Source organism: Ischnura elegans, chromosome 1 (genome assembly GCF_921293095.1).
Source record: "Ischnura elegans chromosome 1, ioIscEleg1.1, whole genome shotgun sequence".
Classification (NCBI taxonomy): domain Eukaryota; kingdom Metazoa; phylum Arthropoda; class Insecta; order Odonata; family Coenagrionidae; genus Ischnura; species Ischnura elegans.
In genome coordinates this window covers 130,985,173-131,001,362 of record NC_060246.1, presented here as the reverse complement: position 1 = coordinate 131,001,362, position 16,190 = coordinate 130,985,173, and the positions used below count along the sequence as shown (strand labels likewise).

At 37.1% G+C, this 16,190-nt stretch overlaps 1 long non-coding RNA gene across 2 annotated transcripts; it reads left to right on the top strand.

The window, feature by feature from the left end:
• The first annotated feature begins 11,435 nt into the window (after positions 1-11,435).
• Positions 11,436-14,817, top strand: LOC124169857. 2 transcript variants are annotated; one of them, XR_006867259.1, is made up of 4 exons: positions 11,436-11,458; positions 11,936-12,018; positions 12,126-12,202; positions 14,787-14,817. It is a non-coding gene; the product is annotated as an uncharacterized LOC124169857 (long non-coding RNA). The 2 variants fall into 2 exon arrangements; XR_006867258.1 differs by lacking the exon at positions 11,436-11,458 and adding an exon at positions 11,768-11,787.
• Positions 14,818-16,190: the final 1,373 nt, after the last annotated feature.

The window sequence follows — 16,190 nt, the reverse complement described above, 5'->3', positions numbered from 1 at the left end:
AATGCAGCTTAATAAAATCTTTGCACAATACAACATGGAAACCTAGTCACCAAAAACCTGTAAACAACTTAGCAATTCATATCCTGAGTCAACTTTTTGTTAACCTTTACGAAGCGTTCATTGCCAACACTCAAAATTTCAATGCCTGATCGAGACTTTAGCAGCTAAAGTTCCACTTTATAAAGTGAGTAATTTTAGTGTCTCTATGAATCGCACCCTTAAATAAGTTCAACAGATTCAGGCTTCAATTGGTGGAAGTTAGACATATTTAAGTAAATGAAAGGTCGTAGCACTTTTCCACAAGAATTTTTAATGCGTACAACGCGTTTCGGCTCACTGAGCCATCATCTGGTACAAGACGCTTGAACACATGTGAAGATCCCTTTTATACCCTTGAGAGAGGAGAGTATTGGAGAAGGAGAGGATTTGACTTCTTTGAGGATTGGGGGGGGGGGTGGGAACGGGTGTACAGAGTATAGACAATGGGGAAAGATACAACTGCGGGATGTGGAGAACCCACGTTGGAGGGAGGGTTCTGGTCATAACTGTAAAATGACGACACGTGCGGAAGACCATAGCAAAACAGGAGGAGGGGGTGTTGAGAAGAGTGAAAAAAGGGGGGCTTCGGGTAAAAAGAGGCCGCGTGTCTTTTGAAAGTGAGAGGAGTAAGTAGCGACGCAGGAAAAAAAGGCGGGGTGAGGAGTCCCTTTGGGTTAGCTGAGTTGTATCTTTTAGTTAGTTGTATCTTTCCCCATTGTCTATACTCTGTACACCCGTTCCCACCCCCCCCCCCCCCCAATCCTCAAAGATGTCAAATCCTCTCCTTCTCCAATACTCTCCTCTCTCAAGGGTATAAAAGGGATCTTCACATGTGTTCAAGCGTCTTGTACCAGATGATGGCTCAGTGAGCCGAAACGCGTTGTACGCATTAAAAATTCTTGTGGAAAAGTGCTACGACCTTTCATTTACTTAAATATGCTTTTTTACCCTAAAAACACTTTGTATGGCACTGCATAACATAATAAATAAAAATGTTAATGAAATACAAAGATTTCTTAATGAAATCTAATGACACAATTAAGTGGTCATAATCCCAATTGGTTACGCATCATTGTAATTCCAAATACATACATTGATATAAAAACACTGACTATAAGATGGCCTGTAGGCAAAGAAAAGGAATACCTTAGATGTACTATCGTTTTCAAAAGTATGTAGAAACCCACGATCCCCACTTAAATGATGTGGTAGGTTCGGTAAAAACTTGGAAGGTTGGCACATGAGGTTGCCTGCATCTCTCACCAGTACGCCAGCAATAGCCGACGAGGCCGGACGCGGGGGCGACCGGGCTAGCGAGACAGGAGTCAAACTATAGGCTCAAATGCCCTTGTGGATAGGAAACTCACGTCCACGCTCATGTTGGGCCTTCGGTGTGTTTTCTTGCGAGCTCCGTGGCGAGGGTTTCCTCTCTTCAGACTCATATTTGGACTCACCGTGAACACGGAATGTGTCTGTGGCTCCGTAGCTGAGAAGGAACACTTCACGCCGGGGGGGATTCGAATATGAACCAATTGTATTTTATTTATTTTGTGAAAGGTCAATTGATAACATCAATATAATAGATATAGTGTACTCAATAAAAAAATTAAAACCGAATTTTTTAGCGACTAATTTTTTAACATAAATGACTCAATCTGCCGTAACACATTTATTTCCAAGCAAATTTATTCAAAGAGTGGAAATTAGCAGGGGAAGTGGCAGAGGCTGTAATTTGTCCTTACTACTGTCCAATTTCCATTGATAAACATTTCTACTCATATTACGGACAATACTCAATAAATAGCCAGATACACTCGTTGAAATCAGAATGATGGTCGTAGATCATGATGTTTGCAACTCAATCGATAACACTGATCAGCCAAAAAATAATTTTTCCTTTTCTAGCCATGTTTTTTGTCGATCCTCTGGTATTTTTCGGGCTGATTCCGAAACTGGGCCCAGATGTTTTCTATCACGTTCAGTTTTTTTAGGACAATCGGATTCAACGGGGATTCAAGGGAGTTCAAGTAAATCAATTGTGAGTTAAAATAATGTGAAAAATGGGTACTCACTCGCATTTTTCTCGCACATTTAGCTTCTGTCGAATCCCTTTTCAGTGTCCACCACTAATCTGATAAAATGTTACTGAACTTTTGTTGGTGCCGTTCGTGTATCAGTAGAATATTCTGGTGGAAACACCTATCGTGTTGAACGCTAACGGCGCCAAGGTTTGTAGGAAAAAAGTCCAGGTGTGAGCGAATGAGGTGATTTGTTTTGAATACGTAGAGCAGCCCATTTTTTGTGCTATTTAATTACATTAACCACCAGATTGTGGTGATATTTAGCCATTCTCCTTCCTAGAAAACCTTCAAATGCATTTTTGAATGCCTTCCACGCGCTTTTTTTGTTGAACTCTTGCTGTCAAAATTACGAATTCTTCAGCGCTTCCTAAAAAAATTCTGTGGTCCAATAAAAAAATCCTTCTATTATCTGTTTTCACTCATTTTTAGGACATTTGTTTCAAATAAGTAAAACCTGCACCATTTTTGCACATATCTTTTACACAATTTTTAAAAGCCCCTAATTTAATACTTAGAGGAGGCAAATTAATATTTTTAGGATCGTAAAAAAAGATGAAAGGGACATTTTTGAATCCAGTAACGAGTGCTTACGTTATAGCCAATCTTTTTTCAAGTAATGATTTTTTCTGTCTCTGCTATCCCAATCGCAGAAGAAGCAATAATATTTCGTGCAGTCAAACTATATGCTTAGTAAAAATGCAGCTACTTTTAATTTTCCACAAAGTTTGCGTAGTGAAAAATTTACTACATATTCTTGTAAGATTCTTTCATGTCAGTTCCATGAGCTAATGCTTTCAAGGGGAGTTCAATTCCATTATGTTAGAAAACACCCTTTAAACTGTCGTTACAGGAATCAATGAACCTAATCATCTGTGTTGTATTCGAAACTAAGAGTATCCATAACAGGGAGAACATCATTGCAAAAATTAAGATTGTTTTCATGAGAAAAAATTATTTAAATTCGTCATTGATATAAATAATATAAATTTATGACCGGATGGATATCATCCATTTCTTCAACGGACAGTAGCAAGGACAAATTACAACCTCTTCCTCTTCCCCTGCTTATATCCACTCTTTGAATAAATTTGCTGAGAAATAAATGTGTTGAGGATTATTGAGTCATTGATTTGGCGGATTGAGGATTTAAAAAAAAATAGTCGCTGAAAAAATTCGGTGTTATTTTTTTTATTGAGTCAACTATATCTATAATTTTGATGTTATCAATTGACCTTTCACAAAATAAATAAAATACAATTGACTCAGATTCGAAACCCCCCCATAACATCAGTGCATCAAATGCGCGTGAAGTAATCCTCCTCAACTACGGAGCCACATACACACACATTCCGTGTTCACGGTGAGTCCAAATTTGAATCTAAAGAGAGGAACAACCTCGCCACAGAGCCCAAATGAAAAATCTCCATAGGGCCAAAACGTGTGCGTGGACGTGAGTTTCCTCAGTGCATTCCATCCGCTTGGGATATTGCGCCTGTAGTTTGACTCCTGTCTCGCTATCCCGATCGCCCCCGGGTCCGTACTCGTCGGCTCTTGTCGGCGTACTGGTGAGAGATGCAGGCTACCTCATGTGCCAACCTTCCAAGTTTTTACCGACCATACCACATCAGTTAAATGGGGCTCGTGGGTGTCTACATACTCTTGAAAACGATAGTACACCATGGTAATGTCAACAATTTTACTTTTGCATATTTTCCTATCGAGGTTATTAATTTGGTTAAGAGCAAAGCTTCATTTCCATGTCCATTACCGCGGGAGAAATCCAAAGGTTGAACCACTTCAGCAACTTCAGTTTCAAGATACTGTCAGAGCAAACAAAAAATACATAAAAATATGTCACCCAATAAAAGGCAGGTACTCATAAAGATGAATGCGAAAGTACATTAGCAATCCCATCAAGTCGATTACATACCTCTAAGCTCCATGCCTTGGAATGTTAGAAATCCAATGGAATTTTTCAATATTCAATCCCATTCATCAGTTTAACTGCTCCATTATCCTGATCTAAGGTTTCACATTGTACTTGGGTGATGAATGACATCAATTCAGATACTGTCAAGGTAAAAAAAAAGATAAATGACAATATGTTACCTGGTAAAAGAGAGATGGCCATAGAGATGAATATCAAAGTACATAGTCAATTCCATCAAGTTCAACACGAGCCATTCCATATCAATGCAACACACTTAAAATAAAGTGTTTACCTCACCATTTTAGATTTTGTGGAAATTTGGTACGATGATTGCAAGTGCTGGAGCGATAATTACAAAATTTTCAATTTTTTATCTGAAGCAGTTACAGAAATATGGCTAAGTAATATTTTCATAAACCGACAAAAAAGGGAGAACAAATATTTTTCATCGCTCTTTGTGCTGTCTTAATTGAGCTGCAGAGATGGGAAAGGTGTCATATACCAACATTTTGTATGCTATTTCCAGTGAGATAAAAGTATTAGATAGAAGGTTTTGCAGAAGGGTTATGCAACATTCTTTCAAGTTCTCTGCTGTATTTATCCATCTGAAGATGGCATGAATAGCAGGCGTTCCAGTCTGCTTCTTCAGGCTGGAAGTCAAGGTTCAAATGAAAAAAAATGTCAACTGAATTAAAAAATCAGCTTGAGTTGACATAAATAAAATAGACAAGTGCCTATTCAGAAACACCTAAAGTGGGGGAACTTGAAAATTTGGAGAGAGATGTTTCAAATTTGATGACTCTCAACATTTAAACAATATTCTTTTGACAGGTGGAACATCTAAATTAAGTCATAATTTAGGCGTTTGAGACATAATGCAATAGAACCTCTGATGATAAAATAGATGCACATGACTATGGGCCTATCTGAGGCTTTCTGAGTCCGAACTTTACAAGACTTAATCTACAACCAGATAATGAACGACTATCTTGTTTCTCTGTTGGTGAGACTTTTTCGTTACATTCTTATTGAAGAAGCTATTACATTATGTCATGATGATGATCAAATCTGTTGAGTGATTCATTTATTAGCTTAATTATTAGCTGGACTGAGTGGCCACACCCCACTTGTGAATATTCAACTCAACAAATCATAAAATGAATGAGTGACAATGCCAAGCAAAATGTGGCCTAGAAAATAACTTAAGTAATAACAAGCAATGCAGTGCAAAATAGCATTTCAACTGATCACCAATTGATTGAAACATACGTACATAATTCTGAATATTGCCCTTGAGAAACTGTTACACCTAAAACTTTGCAAGACTCCCTTGAAGTAAATTTAAATTTAACATGTTCCACTCTGACTGTAAAATTCAGTTCATTACTGTACCCTTACTCAGACTAGATCATTTAATGTGATCTATAAAACTGGAATTAGCATAAAAAACCTGCAACATGGCCGAATTACCAGCTCTCTAGCTCCATTGGGACTGCCACAAGAAAAGCTGAAACAACACCATCAATTTATGAGCCAGTTTTTCCAAACATAAGAATTCTTATTCCATAAAGAAACTGATATAAATTTTAAAATTTGGTAGATATTTAGTATCAGAACCAGCTATGAGTGTACCACTTTTGAACAATATTAAAATTACGATTTTTCAGCAGTAAACGGCACCCAACAGTTCAGAACCTCCATCATACAAATCCAATGTCTCACGATAGAAGAGGATAATGAATGAAACCATTGACTACACTGCGAAGAAAAAAAGTTCTACTAGAGAAAGACTCCAGTTCCAGATCAAAGGGGATGTAATCGTAAAATTAAATTTCAAAGACCATTACCTATTCCATTGCGTTGAAATTTATCCAAAATTCACACCCCAACATGATAGAAATCCAAGAGCATTTTACAACAGATCTTGCCAATATTCACTTAATCATGCCCAGCATACAAAGCCAATGTCTCATGCTATACGCGACTGATGAATTATAGCATAAATTTCACTGTGAAGAAAAAAAATAATATAGGTTCCCATTCGAAGAGGTCATATTCATAGAATGTAATTAGAGTTCTTATCTATTCCATTGAGTTGATCTTTATCCAACATTCACACCTTAACGTGATAGAAATTGAAGAGCATTTTTCAATAGAATACGCCAATATTCACTTAACAAAATACACCATACACGTCCAATGTCTCATACTATATGTGATTGATGAATAATAGCATATATTACACTATGAAGAAAAAAATCAAATGAGATAAGGTGCACAATCAAAGAGGTTCTATTTATAGAATTTAATTAAAATAATTACCTATTCCATAGAGTTGACCACGTCCAACATTCACACCTCAACATGATAGAAATTCAATTCAAGGGCACATCTTTCCTTATTCAAATATTGAATATCCATAATTATTTCCACTTATTTTCATGTTTTAATTGTCCAGATAACGAGATAACTGAGTAATACTGGTAACACCTCGAGCAAAACGAATGTTTCTGTCAACAACTACATAGGCAAGTGAAGCAACTGCACAATGTTCGCATAGTACAGTGGCGTAGCTTACTTTTGCACAATATGCATTAATCCGTATAAAATATCGTTCATATATATCCACAGATAACATTACACAATTTTAAAATATGTTTCTTCCGCTGCACTGCTCTTTATTTTGTCAATGAAAAGTAATTCACACTAAAAGGATTATGTTGGTAATAGCATGAAAGATATTGAATAGGATGCTGAACTTGATGAATTTTCACTAGCGCCCCAGGTCTTCACGCGGTTTCTTATCCACAACATTAGGTAAGCCGGCGGCCTATATTTCTTTCACGGCCTTGGGAAGGAGGCTCACTCGGCCGACTGAATGAATTGGCCCGCGCGCCGCGTGAACGAACGCCATTCGACTCCAGAGTACGATGCTCAGCTGTATTTTTAGCCACGGCGCGCAGTGATATAATGATAGTGAATGAAAAACAGTAACCTTTTATTGCTGACAGTGCTAATTGCAGAATGTTAGTTGGGAAAAGCGTAAATTGTGTTGCTTTTGTTTATGTTATCTTTGTATGGTAAAATATTCCTGAAAAATAACCATTTTGTCAGCAGCGCAGTTCATTAAGAATAATGACGTTGATATATAGGTAAGAGATTTAAATCAATACTTTATATTGAGCATAAGACATAGATTAAAATGAACTGTTATTCTTAGAAAGAATACATTATTCGATGTGAGTAATATGCCTTCCGAAGCTTTTAAAGCTAAAAGGAGTTCAAACCAAAAACAAGTTCGAAGGACTCGGCACTACAACAATACTATAAAACGACCGTTGTCCGAAGGCCTTTAAATATGTACGGCAGGTTAGGAAGTGGAGGCCATAGGTCATCGAGGGCTCTTGCCTAGAAATAGAGCTTGTTAGTTAATAAAAGAGTCCGTTTCCCCAGTTTAAGCACGCGATTTAAGTCCATTCTCCATGGAATGCACTCAAAGAAAGAAACCTTTCAGTGCACCTCTTGCAGTGCCCAGCGATTGCATAATGAGAGTCATTCGTAGCAATATTTATAAATTTTACTTTCTGGTGATTATTTTCTGTCACTAATATATCTGTTATCCACACATAAAAGTGAATGAGACCATATTGCATCCACCCGCTTGCCGCGTCGCCGTACTCTCCGCCGCCGCCGGCCAGAATCGGAGTCGTCCGTGCGTCCGAAAAAACGATTCAAAATTCGGGGTTGCAAATTGGTGCAAGGTTTGACTTTAGATTCACAATGTAGAAGCTTCAAAGAACGACATGATATAAGTTACTTAGTGTAAGCCGGTGACAATGTCTACTTTTTTTCTACGTTTATGTAAAAAAATGGGTTGAAAACAGGCTCCGCCATTTTGTTATGTATCTATGGTTATTGATGAAACACAATCTTTAAAAACCTTTCAAATGAAAGAATAAGAAGTGTAAATTAAGATGGTATAACAGTTTTGTCGATAAAACTATTTATAAAACCACTGCACGAGGATAAAGTCGGCAATTTTCAGAAAAAATCGAGGGTGGTCGTTTTTCGCTAAATTTGCTCAACTTTGACCTCACATATATTGTTAAAGTGAAAACACAGGACCAAAATAATCTGGGTAGTTATGCACAATTTATTTGAGAATGTATATGCGAAGTTTCAACTTCCTAGCTCAAAAAAATCGATTTTGAGGTTTTGGCCAGCTTTTTTCGATTCTAGCCCACTGTGCGGCGCGGCCAAGGCCGTTTATCAGGCCCGGGGGAAGAGGTACCACCGACCGCCACTCCGCCTATAGTTGGAGTAAGCTATAACTCAAATATATTTTTTCAATTTTAATGATGAAGTACTTTCAGATATTCGTATTTTTATTTTTATTGATATTTTTGACATTATTACATAACGCAAAGTAATATTTTCATTCGCACACGTGTTTATGTTTTGAATCGTTTCAACGGACATTGCGCACCGTTCCATTCCGTCCATCAGCTGTGTTGTTGTTGTCGTCATACTCGTTGTGGGCCGTGTTCTTTTTTGCTTTTAACCCAGAAAAGGTTCGTTAATTGACAATTTTCTGGAAGTGTAGTGACATTTAACGCCTCAAAATGCAAGATAAATGTGCAGTTAGGGGTTGTCAATCGAAAGATTGCAAGTTTTTTCGATTTCCGCGAACTGTTTCCAGGGGCCTAAGTCCGTAACTTGAATTCTCCTTTCTCCGGAGAAAGTGTACTCTCCCGTAGTTTCCTCCCGACTGTAGTCCGTAACTCGGCGGAGAAAACATCAGTTCCTGGCCGCTACCGGAGAAAACTCTAATTCTCGGTATCGGATAGGAAGAGCAGATAGGTATGAAAAATATTGAATCCGAAGCCGGCGACACCGTGAAGAACCAATAGAAAAGCTTTGTTTCAAATAAAAAAACGAGAGGGAAATCAAACGATTCTCACCTGTAATAAGGGCTACTCGTTCATCATTAAAGTTAAACTTTCAAATAAAATAAATTGATGCATCGAAATTATAATTGATTGTGGATAAATCGATTTAAATCCATCGCAGATATATTTCTTCATTAGTACACACAAAAGAGTATATTATACCATTGAAAAAGGAGAGACTAATGCGTAACACCAAAGCATTTTTATGTTTTAGATGTAGGTAATCTTGTATACAAACGGCCGCTGTATTCATTGATGATATATATGGCCTATTTTTTTGCACTTCGGATGCTTACTTTCATTGGTGAATGCATGATGAGTATGGAAAAACTTAACTATCAACGTCAGTATTACATGCATTTATCCTCGAAAAGCTGAAATACACAATGTGGGAGTGGAAAAAGAAAATTGAAAAACTTTACTATGCAGAAAAGAATCGTAAAGAAAATAACGTTAAGATAAATGTGTGAATGGTACATATTTATTCTTGCAAATACCTACGTGCCAGCAATTAGTAACATATGTTACAATCTCCCAAAATGTTATAGTTTAGGAAACACAACAACCTGCCTCGCTAATTTTAAAAATTTCAAATACTGACAGCGTAGAATAGCGAAAACATGGGGAAAATGGTTTACTAGAGGTATATATAGAGAAAACAAAGCAAAATTACCCTTACTTGTACATATTTATTGCTCGTCATATCACATACAGCACTACAACGCACACATTTCTATCTTTTTAATACTTATAATCATTATATTCGGAATCAACTGTTTCAATAAATATCTTGGCTCACAATAAATATAAAACACTATTATGTAACACTAATAAAACATGATAATCGGTTTTCCAATCACTTTGCACACACTAAAAGAATTTGCACTCCTTGAAGTTCGAAAGGATTCTTTACACCTCACTTCCTACTCATCACTAACGACTTAGAATCAGATTACGTTATTTCACATTAACATTGCGAAGACAATTAAATGAATAGGTTGAAACAAATTGCTAAACCAGTTATTGTAACACCAACAAACTTCGAATTTCACTATCACTCTCACCGTAACATGTCCAAAACAAAAACAAACAACAACACAACGAAATGCGTGAAATGTAAACATTGCCAAGCTCACATCTCACAACGAATTGGGAATTGGTAATAGATGCAATACGTAATAAAATCAAACAGAACTTAGAAGCGAACAAACGAATGAACATTAACAGGCGTTCGATGTATCCCTAAAGTAAGACTAGTTCAAATATGAAACATATCCCCTTCGCAATAGTTAGATACCTTTCATCGTAATGTATACAGTTGATTCGTAGCCTAAGTAATATACGTGCGAAATAATTTCGTCGAAGATGTTACATTCACAACACACTTCACTCTTTACTTCATCGTCTATGTGCAATCAATTCACTAAGGGGTACACTAAGGACACAAATTTTGTTCACTTATACTAGAGGCACAATGAAAGTTCACTAGCACGTAGTTTCCTTGCAAATGCAGCCATACAAAAATTTCTATTCTTGTCACAAATTACACTACATACGTTGCCTGCCTAACTTGAAGAATGCATTTTCGTGTTCTATTTTGTCACAAATACGTAAAAAACCATATTAGAATACAATTAGAACCGCAGTACGATCGCCCACAACGGTCCGCCATTGGTATTTTCCTCGTTTCTCCTATGGAGAAAATGAATCGCCGGGTCCCGGGCGGGTGACTCCGAAGCTCCCGTCCAGGGCGCGTCAGTTTCTCCAAATCGCGTTACGGACTTCAGTCGGGAGAAAGATACTCTCCAGGAGAGTCAGTTTCTCCGTTACTGGGAGAAAGTTTTCTCCGTTACCGGGAGAAACGAGTTACGGACTTCAGTTGGATGAAACTGGAGCTTCACGAGTCTCTTTTCTCCCAACTCGGGAGAAAACGAAGTTACAGACTTAGGCCCCAGGTGAGTGTTTTCTTCATTCAGTCATATATATAATTATTTGATATAATCTGTTAAGTTTTCAAGCTATATTAGCTAATAATGTAATTCTTTCTTCAAGGAATTTTGATTTTCATTCGATAATCATTCCAATGTGTCTATTAAGTTGATGGGGTTGTTGGAAATGCTGTTGGTGAACGTTGTTAATGCAACGTTTTCAAGGTACCCTCGTTATTTTTAACAAATTGTCATTCATATGTGTCCGACATTCGTTCTGCAAAATTGGTGAAATGTTTCAGAGTGTAACTTGTTAACATGATCATTGCATCAGCAATTTCCACGTACCTTTTTAATTGCATGTAGCAACCAAACACAATTATTTTCTCTACAAAAGGAGGAGAGGCATAGTGATAACTTGTTAAGCCATCGGTGGAGATACATGGAAGTATTTCCATTAATATATGCTGTACTATAAGAAATCGTTCATGTGATTTGTGGACCTCCTGTTTTGTATTAAGATTTGATTCGGTGGGTCATGATTGTTGACCTATTATTTGAAATGGAGGTATTGATATCTCAGGGCCTGTGTTTCCGGTCCCAAGCCCGGAAAAAGGAGGGTTTCTGTTGTTATTGCATTAGTGTCCATTTATAAAGTGATTCTTATTTTTCACCAGTCATTCTTCGCATAGTAAATTTTGGGAGTGTAAATTGAGTTTTAGCTTAGAAATAACGGAACAGATGTGAAATAATCCTTTGATATAGGATTAGAGTGTTTGCCACTGAAAATTTAACAAATGAGTTGTTGCTGTTTGACAAATGTAGTTGCAGTTAATTGGTTCTTATGATACAATAGGATGGTATGAATGAAATATATAAATTTCAATTCATACCATCATTTATGAATATATGATGGTACGAATTGAAATTATATTGCTCATAAATGACTACTCAACAGCTGGACATTTAAATATTCTCATTATTGCCTTCAATCATTTTCATGTTCAGCAAGCTCTTTGATGCATTCTGGCTACCTCTAGATGGCATGACAGAGATATGAGGATGATCATTCTGTTGCTGTTGAAACAAAGGTATGTTATTACAAAGGGACTGAACCATATATGTACATTAACTTTTAGATCTGAAACAATTGTCATCATTGCCACCAATTAAAATATATCCATTGTATTACTTGCAGCTAGCCGGTTGATGTATTCCAGTTACCTCTGATGGCATGCCGTATATATGGTCTAGGAATCTACTGTTTTGCTAAAGGTAAGTAATTCAAGAGGAAATGTAATAATTTTCTAAATCCCTCCATTCCTTCCACACTTTTCTGATCGAATGTTGAGGCTCACATTTTAAAAAGTATGTATCGATTAGTTAAAGAATTCATAGATGGATTTTTAGTATCAAGTCTTGGAAGTATATTGACCAAGGCCTGAAATGAAGTCACCATGTATTTTTGCATGTATATTCCACTTCATACAAAATTTTGTCCAGAATGATTATCAACTATTATATGAATGTGGATTCTCAAAGTCTTTGTCATTCTCTTGTAATATTGCATGCAATTTTCATAAATTTTGGACAAGTTTGATGCTTTAAACCAAACTTATTGATGACTTCAGCTATTCTACGAATTCAAGTATTCTGCCATTACTTGTTACTTCATGAATACAGTAACATATTCATTGTTGTAAGCAGCTGAGAAATCAATTCACAACTACATTTGGTCCTCTGTTATTTTTAATTCTGACACTCTGCCTTCAGATCTTCTGATCAAACTGTTTCATATGTTTAAATTTTTGATTCAGTTTAGTATGACAATTTCATGAAGTCAGAAGTATTTCATAAGGATATTTCCTCAAAGAGAGTGCCTAAATTTTGATGAATCATTCTATCATTCAGTGCTTCCTGTTTCATTTTCATTAAGTGGACACCAAATGAGTAATGCCTTTACGCTAACGCCTTTTAGGTTATGATACACTAATGACTAATATCCCTGAAAAAAATTAACTCCACCATGGTGGGTAAAGGAAGGGTAGTAGCCTTCATGGTGGGTAGTTACCCTTACACAATATAAAACAATAATATACATATTCAGTGGCTTAGCCATGGCTAAGCCACTGAATATGTATAGCCATGGCTGCAGCCCCTATGAAAAAATTGTATAAACCTGTTTCAAAATTTTATACATTCTTATACATTACCATGGCAATGTATAAGAATGTATAAAATTTTGAAACAGGTTTATACAATTTTTTCATAGGGGAGGGGTGGGTTCCCGGGGGGTTTGGACCCTCCACCCCCCGAAATATAAAAACATTCATTTTCCTTCATAAAAGAAAACAAAATACATATTGAAAAATGATGAATTTAAAAAAATGCTTCTTTAACTATTGAAGTTTTTTCGATTATGAAAAGTGTTTGAATTAGTTGAAAACCCATTACTTAGTATCCTGTTTTCAAAACTTTCCCCACCTGGTTTTGGACCCCCCCAAAAAAATTCCTGGCTACGCCACTGTACACAATAGTTTCTATAATTGTGTGAAAAAAGCTCATTTAGAAGTTCTTTCATTCGCATTTCTCGGATGTAACATATTTCTGTGGCTGACAATGGGACATTGCAAGAGTAATGTTCGGTACTTGCATGCCGATCTTATTTTCTGAAACGAAATAGGTAGAAAAAAGACACAGCTTTCTTCCACATAGGCCTGGGTGCGAATCTCATCTTAGATTTTGTAGTATAAGTTCCGTTGAGAAGCGACATCTGACAAGTACCTCAATAGCTGAGGTTGTAAAAGCCGTAGTTCATTATCCTCCAATATGTAGGTTCTGGGTTCAAAACCATGTGAAGGCTAATTTTTTTTTCTGTCTAATAACTTTAGAAATCACTGTTACAACTCATATCCATTCGTTTAATTTAGTTTATATATTAGTCCTACCCTTCCTGTACCCTTTATTGAGGCTGGCCCAATTCTTCCCGTACACTCCAGGAAGGAGAGGGCCTACCCACCAATGTTCAAAATACCCTTCGTCTACACTTGCTTAAGGGTATAGGAAGGGTACACCTATCCTTCCTTTACCCTGGCTGGCCCAACCCTTCCTCTACCCTTCCTGTACACTCCAGGAAGGAGAGGGCCTACCCACCAATCTTCTAAAATACCCTTCGTCTGCCCTTGCTGAGGGGTATAGGAAGGGTACACCTATCCTTCCCTTACCCTCATTGGAGGGTACACCTCACCACAATGGAGGAGTTTATTTTTATCAGGGATCTGTTAAGCATATGGTGACATAATTTATCTCAACAAAAAATATTTATACACTCAGTTTTCCTTTGAATGACAGCGATTGAATTTCTCATACTAAGAGTCAGTCACATTCGGCCTAGTCTTTAAGGTGACAGATGAGTTATCTGCAGCTCCTTTGTATTAACTCCTGAGTGTGTGTTAGCAAACGTTCATATTTACTGTATCTCCTGATTTTTATTTTTATTTTTACCAAATCACCTGCTTTTTACATTTTTACCACAAATGTATTAGGCGAACAACCTATAAATTTCGTGACAACCTTAAATTGATTTTTCTGTATTCCTACGAAATCATTCCAAAAAGGTGGGAGTAGGGCTCCCAAGACATCATGTTAGGTCCTAATGATGAAGTGAGGCCCAATTAAATTGTTCCAATTGTTCCTAAACCAAAAACATGATAGTGTAAAGGCATTGCTAAGTTGGTGACCAATGTGTTATTTTAGAAAAAGTTTGGTTCTCCCTTCTCCTAGGATTTTAATATTACTTTTACCTTAGAGAGCATGGTGGTGATTGCCATGTCTCATTCGTGTCCTTTATTTCTTTCAGGTTATTTGGTTGAATTAGCAATCAGGGATCATCATTGTGGAAAAAGTGAAGAACAGGTATAATTTCTGGCAAGAGTAAAGAGGAAAATTGATATTTTACATATTTTTGTACTTTTTTCATTATTTATCATGAATTTTGTTACTGTGTAGCTGCACATTATTGAGTTAATTAAATTTTTGTGTTGACAATATTGTATTATTTGAATTTTTTAAATCAGCGCATGCTATTTTCAACTTTGCCAATAATTGCCTTTAGAGTTATTCCATTGTTTAAGCAGTATTTTTATCGATAATATGATTTATCATCATCTTTTGTTATGATTGATGAATTAATGCTCATTAAATTAAAGTTCTTAGTAAAGTGACAAGTAATTCTCAACAAACACCGAATATACTTCATGGAAAGTAATCTTTAGCTGCTTAATAATGATGAAGTGGTTTTGCTATGGATATTTTGGCCTATAAGAATTCAAATTGCCTCCAGTTTATTTAATTGTTGGTAATTTGAATTGTTATAGACTGAAATATCCATGCAAAAAAATTAAATCGAAAACTTAAACAGAATTGGGAAGAAGCCCGGTTTGAATTTCCCGGTGACAACTAACGCCATCTATCCTTGGAGTAGGTACTAGATCGGCCAGGCCATAAATATATTACACAGTTGGCACCTCTTGGCGCGGCAGTGATGGAGGGAGCTGTGGAGGGAGAGGATGAGATTTCGTTGGATGCGTCCAACGAAATCTCGGAGGGATCTGGGGGACTGAGAAAGCAAGGAGGAGCTTCTACTTATCTCCCACAAAGGCAGCGGTGAGCAGTGGCACAGGGAGGGGGGGGGAGTTTGGAGGATTTAAACCCCCCAGAGCTCAGAGATATTTTGAAGTTTAATCCATCTCACTTAATTGGATAAATATTACTGATAGAATAATGTAAATATTAATAAAATATCCCTCGGAGGGTGCGCAAAACTCACCATTTTGAACCATTTATACACTGAAAAAACACTTTGGATATGAGAATCGTAGGTTTGGGTGTCACGACCAAACCTGAGATGAAGGAAATGACTTGCCCATACATTTGGATGTGTCACCCAAAGGGAATGGGTGATGAGGAGTTGGATGTTCCAACTACTCCTTTGGTTGCTGCATCCAAAGGAGATGGACGAGCACTTTGGGTGTGAGAACCAAAGCGTTGGGTGGCTCATCAGAACAACGTTTGGATCCCGAATGAAAAGTTTAGATCACCTTACCAAAGGATTGCGCCCCTGCCACTTCCTCCCTCCTTTTCAATCCCATTACACCATAATATCGTTTACACCTTCAGATCCTGTTGTATGCTGGATATTGGTGATTGGCCCAACGATTGATAAGCAGCACGAATTAAGCTTGGAGCGTGTGGGCAGGCGATA